The sequence below is a fragment of the Sarcophilus harrisii genome, chromosome 5, assembly GCF_902635505.1.
Source record: "Sarcophilus harrisii chromosome 5, mSarHar1.11, whole genome shotgun sequence".
Classification (NCBI taxonomy): Eukaryota; Metazoa; Chordata; class Mammalia; order Dasyuromorphia; family Dasyuridae; genus Sarcophilus; species Sarcophilus harrisii.
In genome coordinates this window covers 137,830,954-137,847,522 of record NC_045430.1, presented here as the reverse complement: position 1 = coordinate 137,847,522, position 16,569 = coordinate 137,830,954, and the positions used below count along the sequence as shown (strand labels likewise).

General features: G+C 32.8%; 1 protein-coding gene and 1 long non-coding RNA gene across 2 annotated transcripts in view; one reads left to right on the top strand and one right to left on the bottom strand.

Moving 5' to 3' along the window:
- The window catches only part of SEMA3A (semaphorin 3A), a 288,184-nt gene that overhangs the window by 111,434 nt on the left and 160,181 nt on the right, over window positions 1–16,569 (bottom strand). The gene's annotated exons all lie outside the window — the stretch shown is intronic.
- Window positions 1–16,569, top strand: part of LOC116419330 — a 55,564-nt gene that overhangs the window by 905 nt on the left and 38,090 nt on the right. The gene's annotated exons all lie outside the window — the stretch shown is intronic.

The following is a 16,569-nucleotide window of genomic DNA, read 5'->3' as shown; positions in this document are numbered from 1 at the left end:
TATGGCTCACTACTTCTGTATTGTAGAGTTCTAAACTTATCAAATAAACCTCATTCTGCCTTTCATGCGAAGAAGTTGGCAGCCCACTCTCTTCTTTATGAAGGAAAGATAATAGTGTGTCTCTTCCCCATTCCCCATTTTTTCCATTAACCAAAGCTCAATTCATCAGCTGGGACAAAAAGGGAAATCATCCTTTCTTGGCCTGATGCTCTCATGGCTCTCTGCTATACGGAAATATAAATTTCTAGAAGCAAGATGAAAGAATGGGTGCAATGACACACATATTAATTCCACTCTATCTTGGGAATTATTTGCCCACAGTATTGTCAGTAAGACTCCCTTTCTATTCACTATGACAAAAGTGAAATTTTAGGAGCTCCTGGATTATTGTTGAGGGCTTCCCTAAAGCCTTCATAATTTAGAGATTTTGTTAGCCCTTGGATACCAAATTCTGCATACCAGCTAAAATGAGACATAGACAAGAACTTTGATAGAGGTTAATAATTTCATACTTAAGAACTCTAGGATAGACCTTAAAATTCAAGGTTAACATGAAAGATTATAATATCACCTTGATTAGAAATACATACATATACAATAATTAAATCTCATAGAGTATAAGTTTAAATACATGATTGATAACTACGTTCTTTCTGAAGGTAGTTTAATTAATTTTATTCTAATATCTCATCACTTTGAATGCACTACACATTAGAATATGAGTTCTTTGTATTCTGTCTTTCTTTGCACCTCCAGCTCTTACCAGAGTGCCTGGCATATAACAAGTACTTAACAAACGCTCTGTGGTTTCCTGATATTATTTCTATGATTCAAATCAACAAATCTTTATTGGTACCTAGTATATGTAAAGCATTGGGCTTGGTAATGGGAATACAAAGATTGATATTATGTAGGCTCTGCTCTTAAGAAGCTTACACTTTAATATGAAGAAAAGGTCTATAAATAGGTATCATAGAAGAAGATAAGTACAATGGAGAGATACAAGTAAAGTGCTAGCAGAAATTTGAGAAAGAAATCAATTTGATCTGGGGTGACAGGAGGAAGAGAGAAAGCTTGATGGAAGAAATAAAAGATCAAAGTGGATTAAGTGGTGGTAGAGGAGAGGAGAAAAACAAGAATTATTTTGCATTTATATAAGAGGTTTGGCAATTTGAAGGATAGTAACTGTTCCATTGGCTCTAAATGAAAAGTTAAGTAGAGAGCTACAGTGTGAAGGGAAGAAAGTTCAGTTATGGATATGTAAAGTTTGAGATGTCAGAAAAACATACCATTGAAAATATTCCACAAGTAAATAAAATATAATATTGAAACACTGTGAAGTCTGCTTTGAGTAAAAAGGAAGATTTGGGGACACTAAATAAAAGATAATATTAACACATCAGATAGCTTAGGAAGAAATAAAAGAACTAGGACAGAATTTTGGGCTATATTACATATGTGTATGTGTTTGTGAGTTTGTGTCTGTACACATATACTTTAAATATATCTAAAGTATATGAAGAAGAAAACGAGAGTAAAGAAGACAGAGAAGATGTGATGATAAAGAGATGGGGAAAAACATGAAATGAACTTAATGGAGCACAGGGTATCAGAAAAGAGGAGGGGGTTGATACTGCAGGGTATTCAAGGAAGATAAAAATGGTGTAGAAATGGCACTGAATTTCAGAAGATCATTAATGATCTGTAAAGAGCAGTTTCAGAAGTGTTGGGGACAGAAACCAGATTACAAAGGTTTAAGAATGAGCAATCAGTGAGTAAATCTGACAACTTTTTTATAGAAATTTACCACTAAAGGCTAAGAGAGAAATAGGATAATTTGAGAGGACAGAAGCATTAAGGCACAGTTTTGTTGCTTTTATTTTGGGTTAAAAGGACTCAGTCTATTTGTGGCTTGAGCAGAAGGACCTGTAAACTTTCTCTCAGAGGAAGAGAGATCAAAGATGCATCAACTCAGGGAAAAAGACATGGAGGATACGAGATTGAGAATGCAGTCTAAAAGATATATTTGTCCAGGAAGACAGAAAGAGAAAAGGTGGGGAGTTATAATTGGAAAAGGACAGAAAGAAAGAAAAGAAAAAGAAAGGAAGAGAGAAAGAGAGAGAGAGGGGAGAAAGGAAGGAAGGAAGGAAGGAAATAAGGGAGGGAGGAAGGAAGGGAAAGAGAAAGAAACAAAGAAACTGAGAGAGTGCATAAAAAAGAAAGGAAGAAAGAAGAGAGAGGGAAATGGGAAGAGAGAGGAAAAGAAGAAGGAAGGAAAGAAGAAAAAAAGAACTAGGGGATGGACAAAGAAACAGAAATTGATGTAGACTATACTAGTTTACCTTGGAAATTTGACAGAAATAAAACAATTAACACAAAAAGGGAGCCAAAAGTATTTAGAAGACATTTTGGCTAGCAAATATTCAATAACTTTCTCAAACAAAGAGACATGGCAATCAAGAACAAGAGAAGTGTAGAATATAAATTCATTTGAAGATTTGATAAAGGAAGGATTATAAGTAGAGAAATGGAGAAAAAAAATTGAAATTGCTGAAAGTTTGTCCATAGACCCAAAAATTAAGCCACACAATGCTGTGAAAGATAAACATGGATAAATAAAAACAGATGAAAAAATACAAAGGATCTAATAAGTTTCTATTATTTTTATCAATGACAAACTAGGTACCACATTTAGATCCTAAAGTCACAATCCTTGATATGCTACATTAGGAAATAAAAATAACATCAAAGAAATCTAAAATAAGAAGAATAGCTGGAATAGATCAAGTTTACAGAATAGAGGACTATGCTTGAGGGAACATATGTTAAAACCATTGAGAGACTGAGATCCAAATATATATCTTTAAAAATCTATGTAATAGGAAAAACAAATGATGGTATTACAAAAGAAAGATAATTAGTAGGATTTATTTTCCAGATTATAATATAGAATTATGGAAAAAATAATAATAAATGTAAAGAATGAGATAACAATTATTATAATTATGACATTTCCCATAATTATTTCTATTCAAATTCTATTAAATTATGATAATCAATAAGCATATTTTTAAAGTTGCAAAATAATTTATATACATTATCCTATTTATATATCATGATAAGACTATAAGGTATTTTGGGTTGTAATTATCCCATATTTCAAATAACAAAAATGAGAATTGAAGAGGTTAAGTGAGTTGACCATAACTACACTGATAATATCAGAGGTGTGATTTAAACTTGTCTTCCTGACTTCCAAGTTCAGAACTCTTTCCACTACATCATATTGACATTTATCCATTAGTAAATATATCTGAGCCTTGTACTGAATATGTGCATTGAACTGAGAGCACAATTGAAAAGATATTTGGCTACTTTGCCTTGGAAAACTGGGACTAATATACTTTATAAGGAACATGGTTGTTATTTTAACAGATTCTAGGGAGAGCAATACTTGAACATTTTCAAGCAGCTTACACATTCTAAAGGACATTGGTTCAATGTCAGTTTTTATGGTTTTGTTTTGTTCATATATGTTGCATATTGCATTAATTTGGAGTGGAGTTAACCCAAAACAGTTCATAAAAGACATATTGAAAATCTACTTCTCTCTTGCCTGTTTTTAGTAATAGTCAAAAGTGTGTGTGTGTGTGTGTGTTGAGAGAGAGAGAGAGATGTTTGAGTAAGTAGATGACCATAGTCTGTTTAGTACAGGGGTCTCAAACTTTTTAAAGAAGGGGACAGTTCACTGTCCCTCAGACTGTTGGAGGGCCGCAGTATAGTAAAAACAAAAACTTTGTTTTATGGACCTTTAAATAAAGAAACTTCATAGCCCTAGGTGAGGGGGATAATCGTCCTCAGCTGATGCATCTGGTCGGCGGGCTGTAGTTTGAAGACCCTAAAAAAGAACCTTTTGGTCTACCCTTTGTAATCAATGCAGACTTGTGTTTTACAATGGCTGATTCAGGACATGTTAAAAAATTCAGTATGAATAAGATTGAATCCCAAGATAAATCCTCCATCCTGAAGACAACAAAAGTTCTCTCTCTCTTTTTTTTTTTTTTTTTTAAATTTAATAGCCTTTTATTTACAGGATGTATGCATGGGTAACTTTACAGCATTAACAATTGCCAAACCTCTTGTTCCAATTTTTCACCTCTTACCCTCCCACCCCCTCCCCTAGATGGCAGGATGACCAGTAGATGTTAAATATATAAAAATATAAATTAGATACACAATAAGTATACATGACCAAAACGTTATTTTGCTGTACAAAAAGAATCAGACTCTGAAACAACAAAAGTTCTCAAACAGTTTTGCTTTGCTTTTGACAAATTATAAGACTCTAACATGTCATAATAAGATAATTTGCACTCTATTTCACCTGATAATGAAACATTTGATAAACTCTTGAAAAATTTTAAGCATTTTTTTTTATCAAAGTCATTAGTTATTGTTTAAAAATTTAAATTTCACAAATGGAATAAGGACCTAGTAAGGACATGACTAATTGCATAAGTCATGTCATCATCATCATCATTATCAATAACATTTGAATGGAATCTACTATGTGGCAGAACCTGTGCTAAGTGCTTTACTATTATCATCTTATGTTTCAAAATTATAATCTAGAGGACTTCTCAAGAAAAATTATGAAATTTCCCTCTATATACAAATTATGTCAAAAAGGATTGACACCTTTTGATAGTCAGAACTGATATTTTATTTGCCCATAAAAAAAACATAAAGGACTGTCAGAAACTTTCTCAGAAAGAAATGACTACTACCTGTCAATAAAATTAACTTCTAATACAATTATTACTATAAAATATTTTTAAAAAACAAAGAATTTTTGCAAACAGGTCAGGAGAAAAATAATTTTCCCCAATGATTGAAGAGTTTAGACTACAGAGTTTACATGTATAACACATGTTACACAGCTCCATAAGACTATGTACTTGCATTCTGTGGGTTCACTAGTTTTGTCTCTTTGACTCATTTCCCCCACCTGAAGTTGATCCAGGAAAAAAAAATCTCTAAATATATTTTGTGTCTAGCATATGTCTGGTTGTCTAAATATCATATCATAATGTCTTCAGATATCATAAAACTAGTAAAGGTAACATAGGCAATTCAAACAGAAGTGTGTTTTTATTTTATCCCACAAATAATGTGTAATATCTAAGGAACATATAAGAATCCCAAGGCAGAAACCTAAAATATATAGAGGACTCCAATGGTGTATGAGCAGAAGGCAACTTGATACAATAGAAGAAGTGCTAGATTTAGAACCAGTGGATATCATCTCAAATATTAGCCTTCATGTATGATCTTGGGCAAATCATTTAACCTTTCTCAGCCTCAGTTCATTTTCTGTAAAATGAGAGGGAGGGTCAGACAAAATGTTCTTTAAAGTCCTTTTCAGTTCTTAATCTATGATCCCACAATGAACCCTGGCCTTGCAAACAAATGATGAGGAGAATAACAATAATAATAAATGGAATAACAAGAATAATAGCTAACACACACACACACACACACAAACACACACACATAGTGTTTTATAGTTTATCAAAGGACTTTACATATTTCATTTTGTGATGAGACAATGGAACACAGAAAAAGACTAATTTGAGTGTGTCAATCAGTATTCATTATAACAGTGAGCATAGTTCTCATTCATATCACTTTGCATCTGTTATCCTCCTGGGATGAAAAGTAAAAGTGATGGCTATAATAATAATATTAATAACAATATTGATCATTATATAAGCTAACATCATATAGTTCTTTAAGATTTGCAACATTCTTTTCAAATGTTGCTTCCTTTGATTCTCATGACAAATCTGGGGGATAGGTGACATCATGATGTATGTTTTATGGATAAAGAAACTAAGGTTGAAATGGGTTCATTGACTTGCCCAGGATAGCATAATTAAAAAGTATCTGAGACCACTTTGAACTCAGATTCTTATCATTTTAATGTGCCATCTATGTACTGTGCCATCTAGCTTTCTTCTTAGTTAGTGAAGATGGGATTAGTAAGAACAATTTAGGACATAAGATGGAGAAATAAAGGCAGGGACTCACCTGAGCCTTCCCAAATTTCTCCTCCAAAAAATATCAAAATAATATCTCAAAGCAAATGCTGAAATAGCAGAACCAACAAAAGGATGGAGAGAAACAATTTCCAGTCTGACAACTTAGAAGGTTAACAGGAAAGGTGCTCACTGAGGTGAAGGTAAAGTACAGTTTAGTTGGGTCTATGCTAGCATAGGCCAAACCAGCAAGCATAATGCAACTGAATTTGGAATGGGATACTTCTTCAGCTCATAGATGCAAAGGAGGTCAGACAAAGGAATGTCAAGGGGACCCTTTGCTAGCATTGGGAGCAAAACATTGTTGCATTGCCCATATGCTTTCTGGGTCCTGGTCTCAGAGCAAAGAGGAGCACTAACAGGAATGGTGACCTTGGTCACAGTTGCAAAAGGTGTGGTCTCTTATAGACAAGAGCACAGGCCAGTAGAATAGTTGCCACACCTCTCCTTGGATCATACCACTTTGGAAGAACTGAAAACACAGATCCTTAGAAGTAACTGTGAACATAGTAGCCAGAAAAATCCGAAAGTTAAGATGGTACTCCTCCACTCCACCTTTCCATCCCCACCTCCAGGCCACATGTCAGCAATGCCCAATTTTAACATAAAGTTAAAAGTAAAGAAATAAAATGGAAAAATGAGCAAATAATAACAAAAAATAATATTCCCATGGACAGTTACTATATTGACAAGGAAGACCAAAACAAACACAGAAGAAAATATCAAAATCAAAGCAGCAACATGTAAAGCCTAACAAAAATGTAAATTGGTCTCAGGCCCTAAAAAGCTCAAAAGGGGTTTTAAAATTTGATTTTAAAAATCAAATAACAGAGGTATTACAGGGAAAAGAAATTAGAATAATGAAAGAAAATCATGAAGAAAGAGCTAGCAGCTTGATAGAAGAAGCAAAAAAAAAAAAAAAAAAAAAATCCCTGAAAAAATAACACCTTAAAAGATAGAATAGGTCAAATAAAAAAAATAAAAAAAAAAAAAAGAAAAGAAAAGAAAAATAACTTAAAAAGCAAAATTAGGGAAATGGAAATTATAAGAAAATTCATTGAGAACTCATCAAGAACAAATCATTGACAATCAATCATTTCATTAAAGAGAATGACAACAATGAGGGAACATACACGAATTTATGGAATGAAGCCAAAAAAAAATACTTCTTGGAAAGTCAATATCTTTAAATGCTTACAGCAGTAAAACAGAGAAATAGCAAACAAATGAATTGGAAATGCAATTTAAAAAAATACTTTTAAAATAATAAGTTTAAAACCTTCAATTACATACCAAATTGGAGCATCAAAGATTAGAGGGGAAGCAGAAATCTGGGGGGAAATTTTAACAGCCAATATTTTTTGGTAAAGGTCTCATTTCTAAAATATATAAAGAACTGACTCAAATTTATAAGAATACAAGTCATTCCTCAATTGACAAATGGTCAAAGGATATGAACAATTTTCAGATGAAGAAATTAAAGCCATCTATAGTCATATGGAAAAACTGTTCTAAATCATGATTAAAACAACTCTTAAGTACTACCTCATACTTGTTGGCTAATGTTAGAAGAGATGAAGGAAAATTGGGTTAACTAATGCATTGTTGGTAGAGTTGTGAACTGATCTCAATCATTAGGGAGAGCAATTTGGAACTATTCCCAAAGGGCTGTCAAACTGTACATATACCCTCACACTCAATTTCATCAACATTGTACTTAACTGCTTCACAGCAGGACCCATTAGGGCATTCTCCATCCCTTGACCCTCCCTCATCAATTAACCCTTCATGGGTGGAGGGAGGAGGGAGAGGGGCAGTGACACAGTCAGCACCACCCATGAAGCAGCTTTGTCCACCCCCGCCATGACAAGATTACAAAAGGCACTAGTTAAAATTAAAACTTCAAGAAGGACAGGATATATCTGATTTAAGAATAGAAGCATACCCTGTTATTCAAGAGTTTGACTCTTCAGAAGTTAACACCTTATTGTAGGATTAAATCAATCATACTGAGCCTTAAGTATATTTCTTTAGAGTTCCTGCCCTTTACAGAAACTGAATATGGATCAAAACTAGTATTTTCACTTTTTGTTTGTTTATTTGCCCTGCCTTTCCTCCCCTCCCCTTTTGGCTCCATTTTTTTTTTGTACAGCAGGCCAAATATAGAAATGTGTTTAAAAGAATTGTATATCTTTTAACTTATATCAAATTACTTGCTATCTCAGGAAAGGTGAAATAAGGAAGAAAGGAAGAAAAATTTGGAACACACAGTCTTATAAAAATGAATGTTGAAAACTATCTTTGCATAAATTTGAAAAATAAAATACTATTGGTAAAAAAATAAATATCAAATTGCAAATCCTTCAAATCAAAAGAGAGATTAGTAAAATTAAATGAAAATCACTGATAATAAAGAAAACTAGGAATTGACTTTAATTAAAAATTGCAAGTGCAATAATAACTGTTTTTTTGATTAAAAAAGGAAGAAAACCTATTTTCTACTATCAAAAATGAAAAGGATGAATTCACCAAAAAAGAAGAAAAAAATAAAACAATTATTAGGAACTATTTTTCTAATTATATGTCAACAAATCTAACACTAGACATTTACAAAAATATAAAATTTTCAGATTAACATAAGAGGAAGTAAATTTTAAATAACCACGCCCCGGTAAAAAGAAACTGAATAGTCATCAGTGAATTGACTAAGAAAAAAGACCCAGGGCCAAAAGGGTTCAAAAGTAAAATCTGCCAAACATTTTTGTAAAGCTTTTTATTTTCAAAATATGTACATAGATAGTTTGCAACATTCATATTTGTAAAACCTTGTGTTCCAATTTTTTTCTTTCCTTCCTCCCTTCCCCCAACTCTTTCACCTAAATGACAATTAATCCAATTTGTTTAACATGTGAAGTTCTTCTATGCATCTTTCCACAATTATTATGCTATACAAGGAAAATAGGATCAAAAAGGAAAATATGTAATCAAACAACAAAAAAATGAAAATACTGTTGTGATCCAAATTCAGTCCCCACAGTCTTCTCTCTGGACACAGATGGCTCTTTCCATCACAAGAACACTGCAAGTGGCCTAAATCACCTCATTGTTGAAAACAGCTATGTCCATCAGAATTGATCAATGTATAATCTTGTTGTTGCTGTGTACAATGCTTTCTTGGTTCTTCTCACTTTACAGAGTGTTTTATACAACAATAATATTCTATAACATTCATATACCATAGCTTATTCAGCCATTCTCCATCTGATGGGCATCCATCCACTCAGCTTCCAGTTCCTTGCCACTTCAAAAAATTGACCAAATATTAGCACATAAAGATCTCAAAATTAAATGCAGCAAGGCAGAAATAGTAAATGCTTTCTTTTCAGATCATGATGCAATAAAAACTACATTAAACAAAAAGTTAGGGGTAAATAGACCAAAAAGTAATTGGAAACTAAATAATCTCATCTTAAAGAATGATTGGGTGAAACAGCAAATTATAGATACAATTAATAATTTCACTTAAGATAATGACAACGATGAGACATCATACCAAAATCTGTGGGATGCAACCAAAGCAGTAATAAGGGGAAATTTTATATCTTTAGAGGCTTACTTGAATAAAACAGAGAAAGAGAAAATCAATGAATTGGGCTTACAATTTAAAAAGCTAAAAAAAAAAAAAAGACCAAATTAAAAACCCCCAATCAAATACTAAACGTGAAATTCTAAAATTAAAAGGAGAAATCAATAATATTGAAAGTAATAAAAACTATTGAATTAATAATAAAACTAAGAGTTGGTTTTACGAAAAAAACAATAAAATAGATAAAACTTTGGTAAATCTGATTAGAAAAAGGAAAGAGGAAAATCAAATTGTTAGTCTTAAAAATGAAAAGGGAAAACTTTCCACTAATGAAGAGGAAATTAAAGCAATAATAATGAGTTACTTTACCCAACTTTATGCCAATAAATTTGATAACCTAAGTGAAATGGATGACTACCTCCAAAAATATAGCCTTCCAAGATTAACAGAGGAGGAAGTGAATTACTTAAATAGTCCCATTTCAGAAAAAATAAATAGAACAAGTTATTAATCAACTCCCTAAGAAAAATCCCCAGGACCAGATGGATTTACAAGTGAATTCTACCAAACATTTAAAGAACAATTAGCCCCAGTGCTATATAAACTATTCGAAAAAAATAGGGAATGAAGGAGTCCTACCAAATTCCTTTTATGATACAGATATGGTACTGATACCTAAATCAGGTAGGTTGAAAACAGAGAAAGAAAAATTATAGACCAATCTCCCTAATGAATATTGATGCTAAAATCTTAATAAGATATTAGCAAAAAGACTACAGAAAATCATCCCCAGGATAATACACCATGATCAAGTAGGATTTATACCAGGAATGCAGGGCTGATTCAATATTAGGAAAACTATTAGTATAATTGACCATATTAATAATCAAATTAAGAAAAACTAAATGATCATCTCAATAAATGCAGAAAAAGCATTTGATAAAATCCAACATCCATTCCTATTAAAAACACTTGAGAGTATAGGAATAAATGGCATTTTTCTTAAAATAATCAGTAGTATCTATTTAAAACTATCAGTAAGTATCATATGTATTGGGGATAAACTGGAAACATTCTCAGTAAGATCAGGAGTGAAACAAGGTTGCCCCCAGTCACCATTACTATTCAATATTGTATTAGATATGCTAGCTGTGGCAATAAGAGTTGAGAAAGAGATTATATGAGAGTAGGTAATGAGGAAACCAAATTATCACACTTTGCTGATGATATGATGGATACTTAGAGAACCCCAGAGATTCTACTAAAAAACTATTAGAAATAATCCACACCTTTAGCAAAGTTACAGAATATAAAATAAACATGCATAAATCATCAGCATTTTTTATATATCACTAACAAAATCCAACAGTTAGAGTTACAAAGCGAGATTCCATTTAAAGTAACTACTGATAGTATAAAATATTTAGGAATTTATCTGCCAAGGGAAAATCAGAAACTATATGAACAAAACTACAAAACTCTTTCCACATAAATAAAGTCAGATCTAACCAAGTGGAAAAATATTAAATGCTGTTGGATAGTGCGAGCACATATAATAAAGATGAAAATACTACCTAAACCAATTTATTTATTTAGCACTTTACCAGTCAGACTCCCCAAAAACTATTTTAATGACCTAGAAAAAATAACAACAAAGTTCATATGGAAAAATAAAAGGTCAAGACTTTCAAGGGAATTAATGAAAAAAAAAATCAAATGAAGATGGCCTAGCTGTACCAGATCTACAATTATATTATACAGCAGCAGTTACCAAAACCATTTGGTATTGGCTAAGAAACAGACTAGTTGATCAGTGGAATAGGTTAGCTTCAAAGGACAAAACAGTCAATAACTTTAATAATCTAGTTTTTGACAAACCCAAAGACCCCAGCTCTGGGGATAAGAACTCACTGTTTGACAAAAATTGCTGGGAAAATAGGAAATTAGTATGACAGAAACTAGGCATTGATCCACACTTAACACCGTACACCAAGATAACATCAAAATGGGTTCATGACCTAGGCATAAAGAATGATATTATAAATAAATTTGAAGAACATAGCATAGTTTACCTTTCAGAACTGTGGAAAAGGAAGGAATTTATGACCAAAGAAGAACTAGAGATCATTATTGATCACAAAATAGAAAACTGTTATTGTATGAAACTGAAAAGTTTTTGTACAAACAAAACTAATGCAGACGATTAGTAGGGAAGCAATAAACTGGGAAAACATTTTTATAGTCAAAGGTTCTGATAAAGGCCTCATTTCCAAAATATATAGAGAATTGACTCTAATTTATAAGAAATCAAGCCATTCTCTAATTGATAAATGGTCAAAGGATATGAACAGACAATTCTCAGAGAAAGAAATTGAAACTATTTCTAGCCATATGAAAAGATGCTCCAAGTCATTATTAATCAGAGAAATGCAAATTAAGACAATTCTGAGATACACACCTGTCAGATTGGCTAGAATGACAGGGAAAGATAATACAGAATATTGGAGGGGATGTGGGAAAACTGGGACACTGATACATTGTTGGTGGAATTGTGAATACATCCAGCCATTCTGGAAAGCAATTTGGAACTATGCTAAAAAAGTTATCAACCTGTGCATACCCTTTGATCCAGCAGTGTGACTACTGGGCTTATATCCCAAAGAGATCATAAGGAAGGGAAAGGAACCTGTAAGAATGTTTGTGGCAGCCCTCTTTGTAGTGGCCAGAAATTGGAAACTGAGTGGATGCCCATCAATTGGAGAATGGCTGAATAAATTGTGATATATGAATATTATGGAATATTATTTTTCTGTAAGAAATGACCAACAGGATGATTTCAGAAAGGCCTGGGAAGACGTACATGAACTGATGCTGACTGAAATGAGCAGGACCAGGAGATCATTATATACTTCAATAACAATACTATATGATGATCAATTCTGATGGCTATGGCCCTCTTCAACAATGAGATGAACCAAATCAGTTCCAATAGAACAGTAATGAACTGAACCAGCTACACCCAGCAAAAGAACTCTGGGAGATGACTATGAACCACTACATAGAATTCCTAATCCCTCTATTTTTGTCCATCTGCACTTTTGGTTTCTTTCACAGGCTAATTGTACACTATTTCAAAGTCTGATTCTTTTTGTACAGCAAAATAACTGTTTGGACATGTATACATATATTGTATTTAACTTATACTTCAACATATTTAACATTTATTGGTCAACCTGCTATCTGGGGGAAGGGGTGGGGAGAAGGAGGAGAAAAGTTGGAACAAAAAATAGTTGGAACAAAAGTTGAAAAATTTCCCATGCATATATCTTGTAAATAAAAAGCTATAATAATAATAAAAAAGAAAAGAATGGTTCAGATAACCCCCCAAAAATTTAAATATAATATTAGCAAGGAGAATGCAGCAATATATTAAAAAGGTCATACACTATGACCAGGAAGGAATAAAAATGTGGGATTATTCCAATATTATCATTCTTATTAGCACAACTGACAACATAAAAATAATAAAAATCATATTATTATCTCAATAAATACAAAAATAATTAACAAAATACAACACTAATTCCTTTTAAGAACATTTGACAAAATAGTCACAAATGGAGTTTACTTTAAAATGATAAGTAGTATCTAACACATCAGCAACTATTTTATACTGAAAACTGGTACACTTATAAGTTTTATACCAGAAAATAGTATTTTATAAGTCAGTTTGTTAAAAGTAAAGTTTAGATGAAAAACCTACAATAGTTCTTGTTATGTTGCAAACCAATTTTTAGAGGTAAAAACTATGACAACAACAAAACCTTTCTTTTCAATTGAATTTCAGCATATTATTATCCCCTAGTTTATTATCCAGTAAAAATGGAATGGTTAAAATATTCTCATTTTATCAGTGCAATGTTAAGTTTGAGTCGCAAAGGTATTGTCATCATGATTTTAGTAACTTAGTGGTCATTAGATGTTATCAAGAATATCAAACAATTATCAGAAGGTCATAGAGAATTGGAATATCTTTGTTTAGCAACACTCTCTGTCGTCATTTGTAAAATATTTCTTAGATCATTGTCTTACTTTACCAAGATGACCTCTGGGAATATGTGTTATAGAATAATTTTGTTTTAGTTGAGCTGTTAAATAAATTGCATATGCAAGCATTAAGACTGGATTCTAAGAACCATGCATACAATTAAGTTGCTTCATTTAGACATGGTACCATAGCTAGAATATTTTTTCATTTTTAGCAATATATTAGAGCAGAAATTGAATTTTATGTATTCTAATTGCTTTAGCAGATACTATGTACATATTATATAAATTACTATGTCATACTTTACTACATGATTACGTCAGTTTTCAATGGCTGTTTTTTAGAATTCAAGACCATTGTTTCTCTCTTTGTCTTATGGATTTCCTGAATGTTATTAGACTGTGGTAATGTAAGGCATTAGGGAAAAAAACAGCCATGCTAACTTCTAATCCTGTTGTTTCATAAATCGCATAAAACTGGTGACATAATATCAGTGAATATTCCCGTTATCATTCTTGTCTTGTTATAAATTAACATAGGTTACAGAAATGATGCTTTATTTAAAATGGCAACTTTTTTAAAGAATGTTTTTTTCCCTAATTTAATAAGAGGAACACATTTTACTTTCAAGCCAACAAAATGGCATTGGCCAAGATTGAAGGAGAATAAGGCTTTCAGTATTCCTTTGGCAATAAATGGAAACTATTTACCAAAGTTTAAGAACCATAGAATGTAGAGCTAGAGGGGACATTAACAGGCATCTAGTACAATTCATGCCAGAAAGAACTCCCCACTTTAACATAGTCTATAAGTATTCTTCCTTTTATTGAAGGTTTCTGCTGAGCTTATCCTCTCCCAAGGTAGTCCATTTTACTTTAATTATCAGGAATTTCTTTCAAACAAGCTTAAATTTGCCTTTTTGCAATTTATATCTAATAACCCAACTTCTCACCTCAGGAGCATTATACACTATTGATTTCTTTGATTTCTCTTATCTCCATATATCTTTCTGTCTTTGTGTGTGTGTCTCTGTATCTGTCTCTGTCTGCCTCTCTCTCTCTCTCTCTGTCTCTCTCTCTCTCTCTCTCTCTCTCTCTCTCTCTCTCTCTCTCTCTCTCGCTCTCTCTCTCTCTCTCTCTCTCTCTCTCTCTCTCTCTCTCTTTCTCTCTCTCTCTCTCGCTCTCTCTCTCTCTCTTTCTCTCTCTCTCTCTCTCTTTCTCTCTCTCTCTCTCTCTCATACACACACACACACACACACACACACACACACACACACACACAATGTTTAGGTAAATGAATTGTCCTTTTAGGGATTCCACAAAACAATGAAACTAATATACTCTCTGCTCTTCTTGGGAGGAGATAAAGAGGACAGGAGGGAAAAAATGAAGAATATGACTTGGACCTTAGGAGGGGCCATCTGTGGATTATGGAAGCTCCACATATGAACTATGTAATCAGAAACAAAGCCAAAAATAATGTATTGAAAGTCTGCTATTATATAATCAAAAGAACACTTGACAGGGCCAAGAAAATAGAGTGTGATTCCCAACTTGGATGCTAGCCATTTGATTTTTGAACAGTCACTTAACTTTTCTGAAGAAAGTTACTTGCATTCCTTAAACATCAATATTAATAGATATCACTACTATGGAGAAGCAGCTTGACCCAGAGGATAGAAAACTGGCCTTAGATTCAGAAAGACCTGGATTCTACCTCTGACATATTCTGGCTTTACACATGGGTAAGTCCATTAACTTTTCAGTGATCTAGTAAACTTTCTAAGACCATAAATTACAAAATAGTTGTGGAGATTATCTGATAGAGAGAATTTCCACACAGTAATACTTTTGAAAATCTATTAAAGTGACTAGTCTTTAAGACAAATATAAGAAGAGCAACATTAAATGATTTTATTTCCATTAATAGAAATGCATATTAAGAACTCTAGCCAGTTTCCCCATGTGCCAAGTGTATTTCACATTATTGCAGATATTCTAAAATCTTTTACCATTAATAAACCTTTATCATATGTCCAGTTCAATAGAATTAAAACATTGTGAGGTTTGTTATATGCAGAGACTTCTTTCTTATTTATTTTGTGGTTTGATTTATCTAAATCTAAGAGTGCAAGGTTGAGATCTCCCACTATTATAGTTTTGCTGTCTATTTCTTCTTGCAGCTCTCTTAATTTCTCTTTTAAGAATTTAGATGCTGCACCACTTGGTGCATATATGTTTAATATTGATAATGCTTCATTATCTATGCTACCTTTTAGCAAGATATAAGTGACCTTCCTTATCTCTTTTAATTAGATCATTTTTTGTTTTTGCTTGATCTGAGATCAAGATGGCTACATCTGCTTTTTTGACTTCACCTGAAGCATAATAGATTCTGCTCCAACCTTTTACCTTTACTCTGCATGTATCTCCCTGCTTCAGGTGGGTGTTTCCTATAAACAACATATTGTATGATTCTGGCTTTTAATCCATTCTGCTAACTGCTTCCTCTTTATGGGGGAGTTTACCCCATTCACATTTATGGTTAAAATTACCAATTCTGTATTACTTGCCATCTTGTTAACCCCTGTTTATGTTTTTCTCCCTTCTTTCCCCCTTACTCCCCTTCCCAGTATTAAACTTGTGAGCACCACTTGCTTCTCACAGCGTTCCCTTTTTAGTATCTCCCCACCCCGCCTTAGAGTTCCTCTCCCTATCTTACTCCTTTCCCTCACAGTTTCCGTATTCCCTTCTGCTTAGCTTATTCCTTCCCTTTTCACTTTTCCCTTCTCACTTTTCAATGAGGTGGGAGAAGTTTCACTATAAATTGAATATGTC